Here is a 14,550-nt window from a genome sequence, read left to right as displayed (position 1 = left end):
TATAACAGCACGACAAAAAATTTCAACACATTCTAAAGCTGTGCACTCACTAATTTTGATATAATCATCGAGGGCATCGGCGGGAGAGCCATATGCAAGTATACGCAAAGCCGCAGTGCATTTCTGTAGCGGAGTAAGTCCCTTCCTTTTTGCGGCATCAACTCTTTGTTGGAAATATGTTGTGTTATTTTACAGGTCTGTCACTATACGTAGAAATAAATTTTTATTCATCCGGAACCTTCTGCAAAACCTTTCCACCGAATAAACTGGATTAGGAGAAAAGTAGTCATTGAAAAGTCGCTCTGCAGCTTCTTCACGATCATGTCTCACATATTTCCTCCGTCGAGGTTCTGATTGCTGGATATGTTGTTCAATTATATTGAGATCCTCTAGATCATCTTCCTCCATCATTTCTATCATTCTTTGGGCTTGTGCCGAAAATTCTTCACTGCTATCGGTAGACATTTTAATGCGAAATTGTGAGATTATACAAAGATACAAATTGTGTGTATATATATATATATATATATATATATATATATATATATATATATATATATAATGAGAGAGTATTGAATTTTTTGATATAGCATTTCAAACTCAATCTTATATATAGTGTTTTTTTTTTAATTTCCATTGTTTTTTCAAAATATTACCGTTAGTACAAAATGTTAAAAAAAATAATTGATTTTAACATATTAAATTTTTTGTACCGTTAAAGAATATTTTTTTATAATTTAAGTTTGAAAAAAATGACAAAATAAGACAAAGAACACAAATTGTTGGTGAAATAAAATGTATTACCGTTTTTTGTGGAGTGATGAGATGAATAAATACATCAATATTTAATTTTGAAAAATAAAATAGCTTTGGGTCCATACAAAAGCAGATTCCTGCTTTCGCAAAAATGTTTCACGCTCCATATGGATCTTGTACACCACTACTTTCCAATTCAAGAATGATTCCGTGCGTGTCAATAACCTCCTCCACCATTTTATCTTTTATTTTAATTTTGTTTTTTTTCTCAGATCAGTGTCTAAATTTAGACATCCTCCATTGTTGGATACACCAATATTTACATAGTATAATGGTTGGATACCAAATAATAATTGCAGATCAGTCTTCCACATCCACCACTATAGTTTCTCTTAGGGAGAACTCCTAATGCAACAAGGGTAAAATGGACAATTTAGTGTATTTTGGTGGGTCCTGGGGTAGGATTCGCACATTCCAGCAAAGGGGAAGGCGTTAGGATCGCCTTCCCCGCCTCGTCTCGCCGAGACAAGGCGTGTCTCGGCGAGACAAGGCCCTGTCTCGCCGAGACAGGTCTTCCATCGGGGCAGAATCTCCGTTTTTTCTCCCATTTAGTCCCTGATGAGTCCAGAAGTTGCTCCAAAGGTCCCTGATGAGTCCACAAGTGCTCCAATGGTCCCTAGATAGTCCAGAAATGCTCCAATGATCCCTGGTCTGGTTCGAAAATGCTTGAAAAGTCCCCGAATATCCATAAAAACACTGATAATGCCATAAGAAGTGGAAAATACTAAATTTAAATAAAAACTATCAAATTAACATCTAAATTAACCAAAGACTAAACTAAAACAATATAAATTACACCTAAAAACTCTATAAATTAGGGAGCTATCAACTTCCCCATAGTTGAATCTTGCTTGTCCTCAAGCAAGACAGAATCCAAAACAGAGAAAAATCAATAAATAGCTCATGTACAAAAGCAAGAATCTACTGCACTTTATAATCCATAACAGTTCAAACTACTCATTTTGCAATTAAAAACATAATTAACCTCAGAAGACTCTCCAAAACTGATTAATTGGTTTATCGATCAACACTTCATGAAAACGAAAGAAGAGAACTAAAATTGATAGCTCACAGGTGGTAACTCTGACACTCAAGTGTTTGGGTGTAAATGCATTATTTGTAAACGCTTTACATTTTATTACACAAAGTGGTCATGTTGGGATTGCATAATCCATCCGTTCAAAATTAATTGATTAAAATTAAACAAGATCATAGGTCTTTAAGGTTGTAACGTAGGCTAAAGGTTAGGGTAGGAAAAAGAGAATTTATAGGCAAAAAAGTTAATGACTCGACTAGTTAAGATTTTTGCAAAAAGGACACATTTTCCTCAATAAATTAGAGAGCTATCAACCACCTCCCTACACTTAAATCTTGATTGTCCTCAAGCAAGTCAGAATCCAAAAGGGATACGTTTTTAGCTATGTATAAGAAGGTGTAAGCTCAAGGTAGTTTTTGTGATTCAATGAAGTATTCGGGAAACAACTAAAATATAAGAATACAGTAAAACCTCTATAAATTAATACTCGATAAATTAATAAACTCTTTAAAATAATAATTTCTTCTGGTCCCGACTTGGGCCAGTTCAAAAAATGATCAATTTTAATAAATTAATAAGATAATAATTTTTTTGGAACAACCTCTTATAAATAAATTGTATTATTACCTCTATAAATTAATAATTTCTCAAATACATATGTAAAATATATATAGATATACATACTTGGGATAATTTAGCAAAATATGAATCTATAGTATTTTGTTTTTTCTTGAAATTTAAATCTAGTTGAATTTCATCTCTAACTATTCTCAGTGCATTCAAAAGTTCAAGTGTATCATTGTCAAATTTTAACAAAAAATTGTAAAGAGTGGATGGTGCTATAATTGCTTCCTTTCTTGTGACTGGTTTTAAAGGTACCAAATCATCTTCAGCTTCATCCTCAATTGAATTTTGCATAACGCTTAATACAATTTCTTCTAAATTTTGGACTTGTGAGCATTGATTGTTTTCACCTGGATAATCCAGTATTTGATTGACATTCATTTGATTGCGGTAACCAAACTGACCAATCATTCCCTCAAGTTCATGAATGTCTTCTTCCGTGATTGCTTCCTCTAAATTCGTTGTGACATATTCATCCCCTGTACGAATTTTGTCAATGTTTGAAACAATTAATAATTAATAATTTATTTTTAAAAAATTTATAATCACTCTATAAATTAATAATTATTAATTTATCTATTAATTAATATCTCTCTAAATTAATAAAAATACATGGTCCCAACATTATTAATTTATAGAGGTTTTACTGTATTTTTTATCCTTTCCTCTATAATTTATTTTTTTGATTTTCTGGTTTTTAACCTTTTTTTTTGTAAACGAATTTTTTTAATGTGTCTCGGGGAGATGAACAGTGTCTCACCGAGGCGAAACAAGAATTTTTTTTTAATGTGTCTCGACGAGATGAATAGTGTCTCGTCGAGACGACACAAGATTTTTTTTAACGAGATTTTTATAAATATGTCTCGGCGAGATAAACAATGTCTCGCCGAGACGAGATGAAAAAATCCGATTTTTTTTAAGAAATCTAAACAATTATTTCACCCTATTCAATTTACACAGATTATAATCGAAATAGTCCCTGGCAACGGCGCAAAAAACTTGATGCTCGCAAAATATATGGCAGTTAATAGGACAAGTGTATCCTATCCCAACAAGTAGTAATGTGCTAAGCATGAGATCGAACCACAAAGACTATTTGTTATAATTAGTAAATCTACCTAGAGTGATCTAATTATTTAGAAGGTTGAATAATAGTTTGGGTTTTGAATAACTAATTAATTAAATGAATTGAAATAAGAAAATAAGCAATAAAGTGAACAATTAACATGGTAGAAGGTGAATTAATGGAATGTACAATCCAGGATAAGGAATCCTTTGATTAAATCCTATGTATGGGTTTAGGAAGTTCAGACTAACGGCTTGATTAGGCATATAACTTAGGGCATGCAAAGCAATAGGTTCCTTGGCAATTAAGACTAAAGTCGTAGCCCAGTCACGAAGCCACACTCCTAGTGGTCTCTAACAATGTGGGATTATACAAGTTCAGTATAGACAATCCCATGGTCAGGTTCATGTACATCTATAATCCTATCTTTGTTAAGTTATAGATATTAGGCACAAACATATATACATATCAGGCTAGTTGATCGTCATCGAGTCTCATTCTAGCAATAATCCTATTCCTAACAACTTCAAGGCATTAAACATGCATAATCTGATCAATTAAAGGTAAACACATAAGCCCTAGGTCCCTAATCATACATAATCATATAATCAATCTCATCCCCATCTTAGATTGGATGGGGATTAGTTCATAGACAAACTAATCATAGCAATAGGGAGTAAATGAATAATGGAAAACATCTTAATAGATTATAAAAGTAAAAGATAAGAGGGAGAGATAGAAATCTAAAACCTGCTTTGTCGATTTCGATTTATAAAATAGAAGATCAAGCGCTTCTCCCATTAATTGTTCTTCAAAAGAAAAGACAAAACAGAAATAAATCTAATCTAGAAAGGAAAAGAACAATACTGAAATAAATAAAAATTGAAAATAGTAATGAACTACATTGTAAATCAGATGATTAGGTCTGAATGAATAAAAAGATGGAACTAGCTCCCTATTTATAGAGTGAGAGCATCCCTAGTGGTTGGGTACTCAAACACCCTCCACATCATCAAATAACATTATTACAAAACACTCTCCATATTAAAACACTCTCTCTACAAAACATATTCTAGTGGTTAGATACTTTCTCCTACTTTAATGGGTCCCACACGTCATAACATATTATTATTTTTGTTTTAATCCATTTTTTATATTATTAATGTTTCTTAATATTAATTTATTTAATAATATTAAATATTATTTGAGTAAATATAAATGATTTGATTAATCTATTTAATTGATTTAAAAAATATTAAATTCGATCGTTGAATAAAAATTATAAATATAAAAAAATACATTTGAAAAAAATGAACAAACATAATGCGTTAAATTAATACGATAATCAAACAGTTAGGTCGGTGATTCGGAAACGTTCCCAAATGTGCTATACTAGATCTAATTTGAGTTTGTCGTGCTTTGCTCTATCACGGATCTCTGTATCCCTTGCAAGATATTGCGCGAAATCCTGAATATGTCCACTTTGAACGTCTTCAGGAAGTATTTCTGGACAAACTTCTTCAGGAAAATCTCTCGAGTACCTGCCACGCTCATTTTCAACAATCATATTGTGTAGTATGATACAAGCATCCATAATGTCATGAATTTTTCTTTTACTCCAACTCCGTGCTGGTCCGCACACTATTGCAAAACGGGCTTGAAGTACCCCGAAAGCTCATTCCACATCCTTTCTTGCACTCTCGTGCCTTGCTTTATAGCAGAGTCTTTTAGGTTCAAGGGCATGTGGAAAGCTTTTTACCAAAGCAGCCCATTCAGGATATATACCATCTGTTAGGTAGTATCCCAATTTGTACGTGTGATTCTTAACATTAAACTGAACTAATGGAGCTTTTCCGGCTAGTGTGTCCTTGAACAAAGTCGATCTGTTCAAAACATTGAGGTCGTTGTTTGCTCCAGCAACATCGAAATATGCATGTCATATCCACAAATCCACAGAAGCGACTGCTTCAAGCATGATTGTTGGACACCCATGATCTCCACGAGTGTATTTCCCTTTCTACGCAACGGGACAATTTTTCCACTCCAGTGCATGTAATCAAGACTTCCAAGCATCCCAGAGAATCCATGGTGTTCCTCATGCATCTGAATCAAACGCTGAACGTCGGCATTATTTGGCCTCCTCATATACATAGGTCCATACACTTCTATAACAGCACGACAAAAAATTTCAACACATTCTAAAGCTGTGCACATCAAGGGCATCGGCGGGAGAGCCATATGCAAGTATACGCAAAGCCGTCGTGCATTTCTGTAGCGGAGTAAGTCCCTTCCTTTTTGCGACATCAACTCTTTGTTGGAAATATGTTGTGTGATTTCCTAGGTCTGTCACTATACGTAGAAATAAATTTTTATTCATCCGGAACCTTCTGCGAAACCTTTCCTCCGAATAAACTGGATTATGAGAAAAGTAGTCATTGAAAATTCACTTTGCAGCTTCTTCACGATCACGTCTCACATATTTCCTCCGACGAGGTTCTGATTGCTGGCTATGTTGTTCAATTATATGGAGATCCTCTAGATCATCTTCCTCCATCATTCTATCATTCTTTGGGCTTGTGCCAAAAATTCTTCACTGTTATCGGTAGACATTTTAATGCGAAATTGTGAGATTATACAAAGATACAAAATTGTATATATATAATGAGAGAGTATTGAATTTTTTGATATAGCATTTCAAACTCAATCTTATATATAGTGTTTTTTTTAAATTCCATTGTTTTTTCAAAATGTTACCGTTGGTACAAAATGTTAAAAAAAAAATTGATTTTAACATATTAAATTTTTTGTACCGTTAAAGAATATTTTTTTATAATTTAAGTTTGAAAAAAGAGGACAAAATAAGACAGAGAACACAAATTGTTGGTGAAATAAAATATATTACCGTTTTTTGTGCAGTAATGAAATGAATAAATACATCAATATTTAATTTTGAAAAATCAAAATAGCTTTGGTTCCACACAAAAGCAGATTTCTGCTTTCCCAAAAATGTTTCACGCTCCATGTGGAGCTTGTACACCACCACTTTCCAATTCAAGAATGATTCCGCACATGTCAATAACCTCCTCCATCATTTTATCTTTTATTTTAATTTTGCTTTTTTTTCTCAGATCAGTGTCTAAATTTAGACACCCTCCATTGTTGGATACACCAATATTTACATAGTATAATAGTTGGATACCAAATTATAATTGCAGATCAGTCCTCCACATCCACCACTATAGTTGCTCTATGCAATAAGGGTAAAATGGGCAATTTTAATGTATTTTGGTGGGTCCTGTGGTAGGATTCGCACATTCCAGCAAAGGGGAAGGCGTTAGGATCGCCTTCCCCGCCTCGTCTTGCCGAGACAAGGCGTGTCTCGGTGAGACAAGGCCCTGTCTCGCCGAGACAGGTCTTCCATCGGGGCAAAATCTCCGGTTTTTCTCCCATTTAGTCCTTGATGAGTCCAGAAGTTGCTGCAAAGGTCCCTAATGAGTCCATAAGTGCTCTAATGGTCCCTAGATAGTCCAGAAATACTCCAATGGTCCCTGGTCTGGTTCGAAAATGCTTGAAAAGTCCCCGAATATCCATAAAACACACTGATAATGCCATAAGAAGTGGAAAATACTAAATTTAAATAAAAACTATCAAATTAACATCTAAATTAACCAAAGACTAGACTAAAACAATCTAAATTACACCTAAAAACTCTATAAATTAGGCAGCTATCAACTTCCCCATAGTTGCATCTTGCTTGTCCTCAAGCAAGACAGAATCCAAAACAGAGAAAAATCAACAAATAGCTCCTATACAAAAGCAAGAATCTACTGCACTTTATAATCCATAACAGTTCAGACTACTCATTTTGCAATTAAAAACATAATGAACCTCAGACAACTCTCCAAAACTGATTAATTGGTTTATCGATCAACACTTCATGAAAACGAAAGAAGAGAACTAAAATTGATAGCTCACAGGTGGTCACTCTGACCCTCAAGTGTTTGGGTGTAAATGCTTTATTTGTAAACGCTCTACATTTTATTACACAAAGTGGTCACGTTGGGATTTCATCATCCATCCGGTCAAAATTAATTGATTAAAATTAAACAAGATCATAGGTCTTTAAGGGTTGTAACGTAGGCTAAAGGTTGGGGTAGGAAAAATGGAATTTATAGGCAAAAAAGTTAATGACTCGACTAGTTAAGATTTTTGCAAAAAGTACACATTTTCCGCTATAAATTAGGGAGCTATCAACCACCTCCCCACACTTAAATCTTGCTTGTCCTCAAGCAAGTCAGAATCTAAAAATGATATGTTTTCAGCTATGTATAAGAAGGTGTAAGCTCAAGGTTGTTTTTGTGATTCAATGAAGTATTCGGGGAAACAACTAAAATATAAGAATGTCTTTTATCCTTTCCTCTATAATTTATTTTTTTGATTTTCTGGTTTTTAACCTTTTTTTTACATGATTTTTTTTAATGTGTCTCGGCGAGATGAACAGTGTCTCTCCGAGGCGACACGAGAATTTTTTCTTTTTAAACGAATTTTTTTTAATGTGTCTCAGCGAGATGAACAGTGTCTCGCCGAGACGAGACGGAAAAAATCAGATTTTTTTTAAGAAATCTAAACAATTATTTCACCCTATTCAATTTACACAGATTATAATCGAAATAGTCCCCGACAACGGCGCCAAAAACTTGATGCTCTTAAATTATATGGCAGTTAATAGGACAAGTGTATCCTATCACAACAAGTAGTAATGTGCTAAGCACGAGATCGAACCACAAAGACTATTTGTTATAATTAGTAAATCTACCTAGAGTATCTAATTATTTAGAAGGTTGTATAATAGTTTGGGTTTTGAATAACTAATTAATTAAATGAATTGAAATAACAAAATAAGCAATAAAGTGAACAATTAACAGGGTAGAATGTGAATTAATGGAAGGTACAATGTAGGATGAGGAATCCTTTGATTAAATCCTATGTATGGGTTTAGAGAGTTTAGACTTATGTTTTATTAGTGATTGACGGTAATTGCCTTAATAAGAAAGACAAATGTGATCAAGATTTATCTAACCTATTCACATGCATTCAGCTAATGGCTTCATTAGGCATATAACTTAGGGCATGCAAAACAATAGGTTCCTTGGCAATTAAGACTAAAGTCGTAGCCCAGTCACGAAGCCGCACTCCTAATGGTCTCTAGCGAGGTGGGATTATACAAGTTCAGTATAGACAATCCCATGGTTAGGTTCATGTCTATATATAATCCTATCTTTGTCAGGTTATAGGCATTAGGCATAAACATATATACATATCAGGCTAGTTGATCGTCATCGAGTCTCATTCTTGCAATAATTCTATTCCTGACAACTTCAAGGCATTAAGCATGCATAATCTGATCAATTAAAGGTAAACACATAAGTCCTAGGTCCCTAATCATACATAATCATATAATCAATCCCCATCTTAGATTGGATGAGGATTAGTTCATAGACAAACTAATCATAGCAATAGGGAGTAAAGGAATAATGGAAAACATCTTCAATAGATTATAAAAGTAAAAGATAAGAGGGAGAGATAGAAATCTAAAACCTGCTTTATCGATTCCGATTTATAAAATAGAAGATCAAGCGCTTCTCCCATTAATTGTTCTTCAAAAGAAAAGACAAAACAGAAATAAATCTAATCTAGAAAGGAAAAGAACAATACTGAAATAACTAAAAATTGAAAATAGTAATGAACTACATTGTGAAGCAGATGATCAAGGTTTTAAAAGACGCTAGGCGCTAGTCGGGCGGAGAGGGCCCTTACTGATTAATCGGTGATTGATCGGCATTAATCGGGATTAATCGGATTTGTAGTTTTTTATATTTATTTATTTATTTATTAAATAAAGTATTATATAAATACCATTAATATATGAATTATAAAAAGTAAAAATAATAATATAAAATATTTAGGATATAAAAACATATATATTTTAATATTATTTATATTAATGTTGTCCCAGATTTTTGTGGATCGGTCTTTTTTCATGATCGTGTAGGACGTTGCGTTTATCGCTTTTCCTAATTCTTTAGCTTCATTTTATTCTTTTTTCTTTTTATATTATGACATTTATTTACTCTTTTAATAAATTTGGTTCGGGGTTTTTTTGGGTCTGTGGTGGGGGTGCCAGCATAGCTGGGATGTCCGCCGCTTACCCTTCCTCGCTAACCAATCTTTAATCAAAAAAAATATTATTTATATTAATGTCTTTAAAAAAATAACAAATATATCAATAAAATAATATTTATAACAAAATGTGTCAAAATAAAATAAAATTAATATTCTTAAAACTAAATTTAATAGTTTAAGTTTTTTTTTTTTGTTATTTAATATTTTTTTTTTAAAATTAAAAAAGTTGACATAAAATTTAAGGGCCAATTTTTTCAAAAAGACCGACTGGGAGCCGCCTAGGACCGCTTGGAAGCCGCCTGGGACCGCCTAGGACCGCCTGAGACCGCTTAAGCGGCCAAAAATCGGTCAACTGATTTATACCGCCTGATTAGTGAAAATGGGGACGGTGTTCTAAAAATCTCCTCCTAGGCGGCCGCCTTGGCCGATTTTTAGAACACTGCAGATGATTAAGTCTGAATGAATATAAAGATGTAACTAGCTCCCTATTCATAGAGTTAGGGAGAAACCCTAATGCAACAAGGGTAAAATGGACAAATTTAGTGTATTCTGATGGGTCCTGGGGCAGGATTCGCACATTCAACAAAGGGGAAGGCACTGGGATCGCCTTCTCCGCAGCGTCTCTCGGCGAGACAGGTCTTCCATAGGGGCAGAATCTCTGGGTTTTCTCCCGTTTAGTCCCTAATGAGTCTAGAAGGTCCTCCAAAGGTCCCTGATGAGTCCATAAGTGCTCCAATGGTCCATGGATAGTCCAAAAATACTCCAATGGTCCCTGGTCTGGTTCGGAAATGCTCGAAAAGTCCCCGTGGAAAATACTAAATTTAACTAAAAACTATCAAATTAACATCTAAATTAACTAAATTCAAACAATCTAAATTACTCCTAAAAGCTCTATAAATTAGGGAGCTATCAATTACTTCGACTTTTCAAGGAAAGGATTTATAAATTTTTTTTACTACCAAAGGGTAGTGTTACATACTTAACCAACTACTGATAGTAATTCCACAAAGTTACGACATTCCATGTTTGGAAAATGGACTTTCCTTAAAGCTCACGAAGCTTGTGTGTGTGTGTGTTAAGACATTCAACAATTTGAAATGACACTTTCCAATTGCGTCTTAACTTCCACTTGTCAATTCTGGATTGGAAAGCTTCGGTATTTCGTAGAACAAGGTCCCATTGAAAATATTGCCTTGGCTAAACTCTTTTTATCATGAGTTGCTTTCATCATTTTTTTTAATATGCAGTCATGTTTATTGCTGCTTGATCTTCCATACATAGATATCCCTAGCTCACCCACCACTTGTAAGAGATAGTGAGTTCTCAAATATTTATATGTAAAAATGGTGGAACACAAAGACTTATGTTAGGGAAAAATCCTCCAAACATGTTTCTCTAGCATAGCCTTGCTGAAGGAGGGCAGATGTCAGAATCCCAAACCACCCTCATTCTTCGGGGCACATAATTTTCTCCACCGCATCCAACGTATGTGCTTTTTACACACTTTTGAACTCTCCATAAGGCAGTGGTAGATACAAATATTTGTCCGGACCAATTCTTAAGTTTTTATAAATCCTACCCAAAATTTAAAGGATTCGTGGGTTATTTAGAGTATGTGATGTTATCCTGAGATAATTTCTCAAGGGAAAATTGCACTATTGAGGCTAGTTTATCATATTTTGGTATAAACCAGGAAAATAGAATTATATCCAAAATCTAATTTAATAGAATTAAGGTGTAATTTTGACTTGTTGTGAATTTACTCGGGATATAATTCCTATCATTCTAAATAAAATTGGTTCGTTTGAGTTTGGGTTGTGATTTATTGATTAAGTTCAAGTGTCAGTCGATCGGATTCATATCACTATTTCTATTTGTCATGAATCGTGAACCACTTGTTCTGATATGATGTCGGTTAAGGATAAATTACGATTATACGGTTAAGGATAAATTACGATTATACCTATATGAGTACTTTCTGAAATATGCAATGAGCTAATTTTTTTTTAGGATTTCACTTTTTTAAACTCTACAAAATAATCTACATATTTCATAGATGTGAAATACATGCAAAATTTCTAAAATATTGTTTTCTAACATTTCTAAAATATCAAACACTAATCAATCTCACATTCATCCATAATAGAATTTTACTATTTGTAAAGTCTCGATAAAACGCACACAAACAGTAATTGAACGACCATCACTCCATTCCAATTTTTAGCAAAGTTTTCCCTATTTCATTTGCTAGATGGATACCTGTAAATATGCTCCCGATTTATGCCTCAAAGGAACTTTTCGCACCAATGTTATGAACGAACAAAGCCGGTCATCAGGGCTGATCTTGAGCCTGGGTAGGAGAGTTGCCTACTTAGGACTCAAAAGTAACATTTTTTTTAAATACAGAAATTAAATTTAAAAGAATTTAATGACAATAATCATAGATCTAAATAATCGCACCACACATCCACGACCCAATAGATGGAGGAGCCCAAAAGTAACATTTTTATAAAAAAAAAAATTAGAAATATTACATTTAGAACATATTAATGTATAATAATTTTGTATCTAAAAATGTCATAGACAATATTTTGTATTAGTAAACTTAAAGCGAAATAAAATATTTTTTTTCATATGAAATTAAATGTTTTTATGAGAACTCTTGTTTTGTTTTTCTTAATGAAAAAGATACATTAAAAAAACAGGAAAGGAGAAAACTCATACAAATATAGGCTACAAGCCGGTACAAGATCCTACGAAATTTTCCGCCGTTAATCAACATTTTTTTTGTAGTGTAAAAGCCACAAAAGGTACAATTAAAATAAAAAGACTACAAATCACATATTTTTCATAAATTTAAATTTATAAAATGACAGCCGCAATCCACTCTTCATCACCTCGTTACTTTCGGACAGTCGAATATAAATCTTTTTTTGTTGCTACCACATAAATCTAGTAATATACGGATAAGATAAAACACTTTTACTCTTGCTAAATTCGGAAAGAAAGTATAGCTTACAAATACAAATAAGTCGAAATTCCACCCAAATGAATTGATTAACAAAGAATCTGTGGCATATTTTCGCAGGTAGATTTAAATTGGTCAGCAGTGTGAAGAATAGAAGTGGATGTGGCATTTGCAGGATTTGACAATTATAGCGAGATCACGACACGTGCAGTCAAACTTTTGGAAACTGACAAAAGAAAATAGTAAAAGAAAGGTCTTCGTATGACAAAAGAAAAACTTTTGGGACCCATTTGAAATAATAAGAATGGAAATTGATATTTTCATATTTTATTTTTGGTATATGTATGTAAATAATTATACTTTTAAACTAAATCTTAAAAGTTAATGAGATCCCTGACTTTTAAAAAGTTGACTTTTATGGTTACTTTGATGATGGTGGACTTTAAACAAAGTAAGTTCATCTAATGATGGTAAAAACAAATTAATGCTTACTTTGGCTTTGTTTGGTAAAGAGCGTTTTGGGATAAAAAGAGCGGTTTTAACCAACTTTAGAGGTTTGACCACTGAAACCGCTAATTGGAGTGTTTGGTGGAGAGAGTTTTGAGATGAAAACGCTAATTTAGAAAAAGCTCCTGAGCTTTTTCAATTTTCGTTTTGCAATATTAAAATTAATTGACTTCTTTAACCCTAATAGATAGACTCCATCTTCTCATGCGATAAAATTAATGCCCTTATTCGTCTTTTTGCACAAACCGCTATTATCAATCAGCTAATTTTTACCAAACAGGTCTATACAAACAGCTAATCAAATCAGCTAGTCAAATCAGCTAACAGCTAACTGCTAATGTAATCAGCTAACAGCTAATTCCCAAACAGGGCCTTTGTTAAAAACAAAGTAACTATAGCTTAATCCTTTTTAAAATTATCGACTAGATTTTCGATAGGGCTAATTACTAATTTAGTCTATTTGAAGGAGTCCATTAACATATTTGACTCACTTTGCTTCCATCTTATCAAATTAGACACTTTGGATAAGAATACCCTTATTTCAATTCACCTTCTTCCTCAGACTCTCAACGTCTTCTTCGCCATTCTAAACCGACGAAAAGACGGTAGTTTATAGAGAGAAGAGATTATGTTTCATTCAACTTTTGAAGAATTAGTGTCTTCGGAAGAAGATTAGAATGAAAAGCTCAAAAAATGAGAAAGAAAAAAATATCTAACAATTGAACTGCTACGATGTCATATTTGTGACGAATTCATCACAAATACGATAAGAATTGTTGCATCTGCGACAAGAATTGTCGTATTTCATCACAAATATGACAACAGTTGTCTGATTTAGTTTATTGGTGTTTTATGATGTTTTATTTTTGATTGATTTGAAGTATTTTATAATATTTTCAATTTCAATTTGGTTCAAATTTAGTAAAAAAAGAAGCTAAATCCAACCGAAATAAATATTATAAGCTAAATTCAGTTCAATTTTAAGTTTTAATTTTACTAAAACTATGCTGATAAGTTGATAACTGATAGAACATAGGTAAATAATTATAAAGTCCCTAAGTTTTTACTTAATACATTAGTTAGTCATTCTGTTTTTAAAAATAATTATATAGTCCCTCAGTTTTTAATTTTATCAACTCCTTAGTCCTTATGTTTGAGTCAATGGTCCAACTATACCAAATAAATTTTAAAATACCCAAATTACCCTTTATTCTATATTTTAATAATAAAACATATATTTTTCATGTTTTATGTTTTTTTCTCCTTTTTTCCTACATAGTCTCTACAATATTTTTTTTCCTGTATAATCTCTACAATATTGAGTAATTAATTTATTAAATTTTATATAAT

The sequence above is a fragment of the Euphorbia lathyris genome, chromosome 4 (genome assembly GCF_963576675.1).
Source record: "Euphorbia lathyris chromosome 4, ddEupLath1.1, whole genome shotgun sequence".
Taxonomy (NCBI): domain Eukaryota; kingdom Viridiplantae; phylum Streptophyta; class Magnoliopsida; order Malpighiales; family Euphorbiaceae; genus Euphorbia; species Euphorbia lathyris.
The sequence above is the reverse complement of the archived record's forward strand: the minus strand, read 5'-3'. Positions refer to the sequence as shown.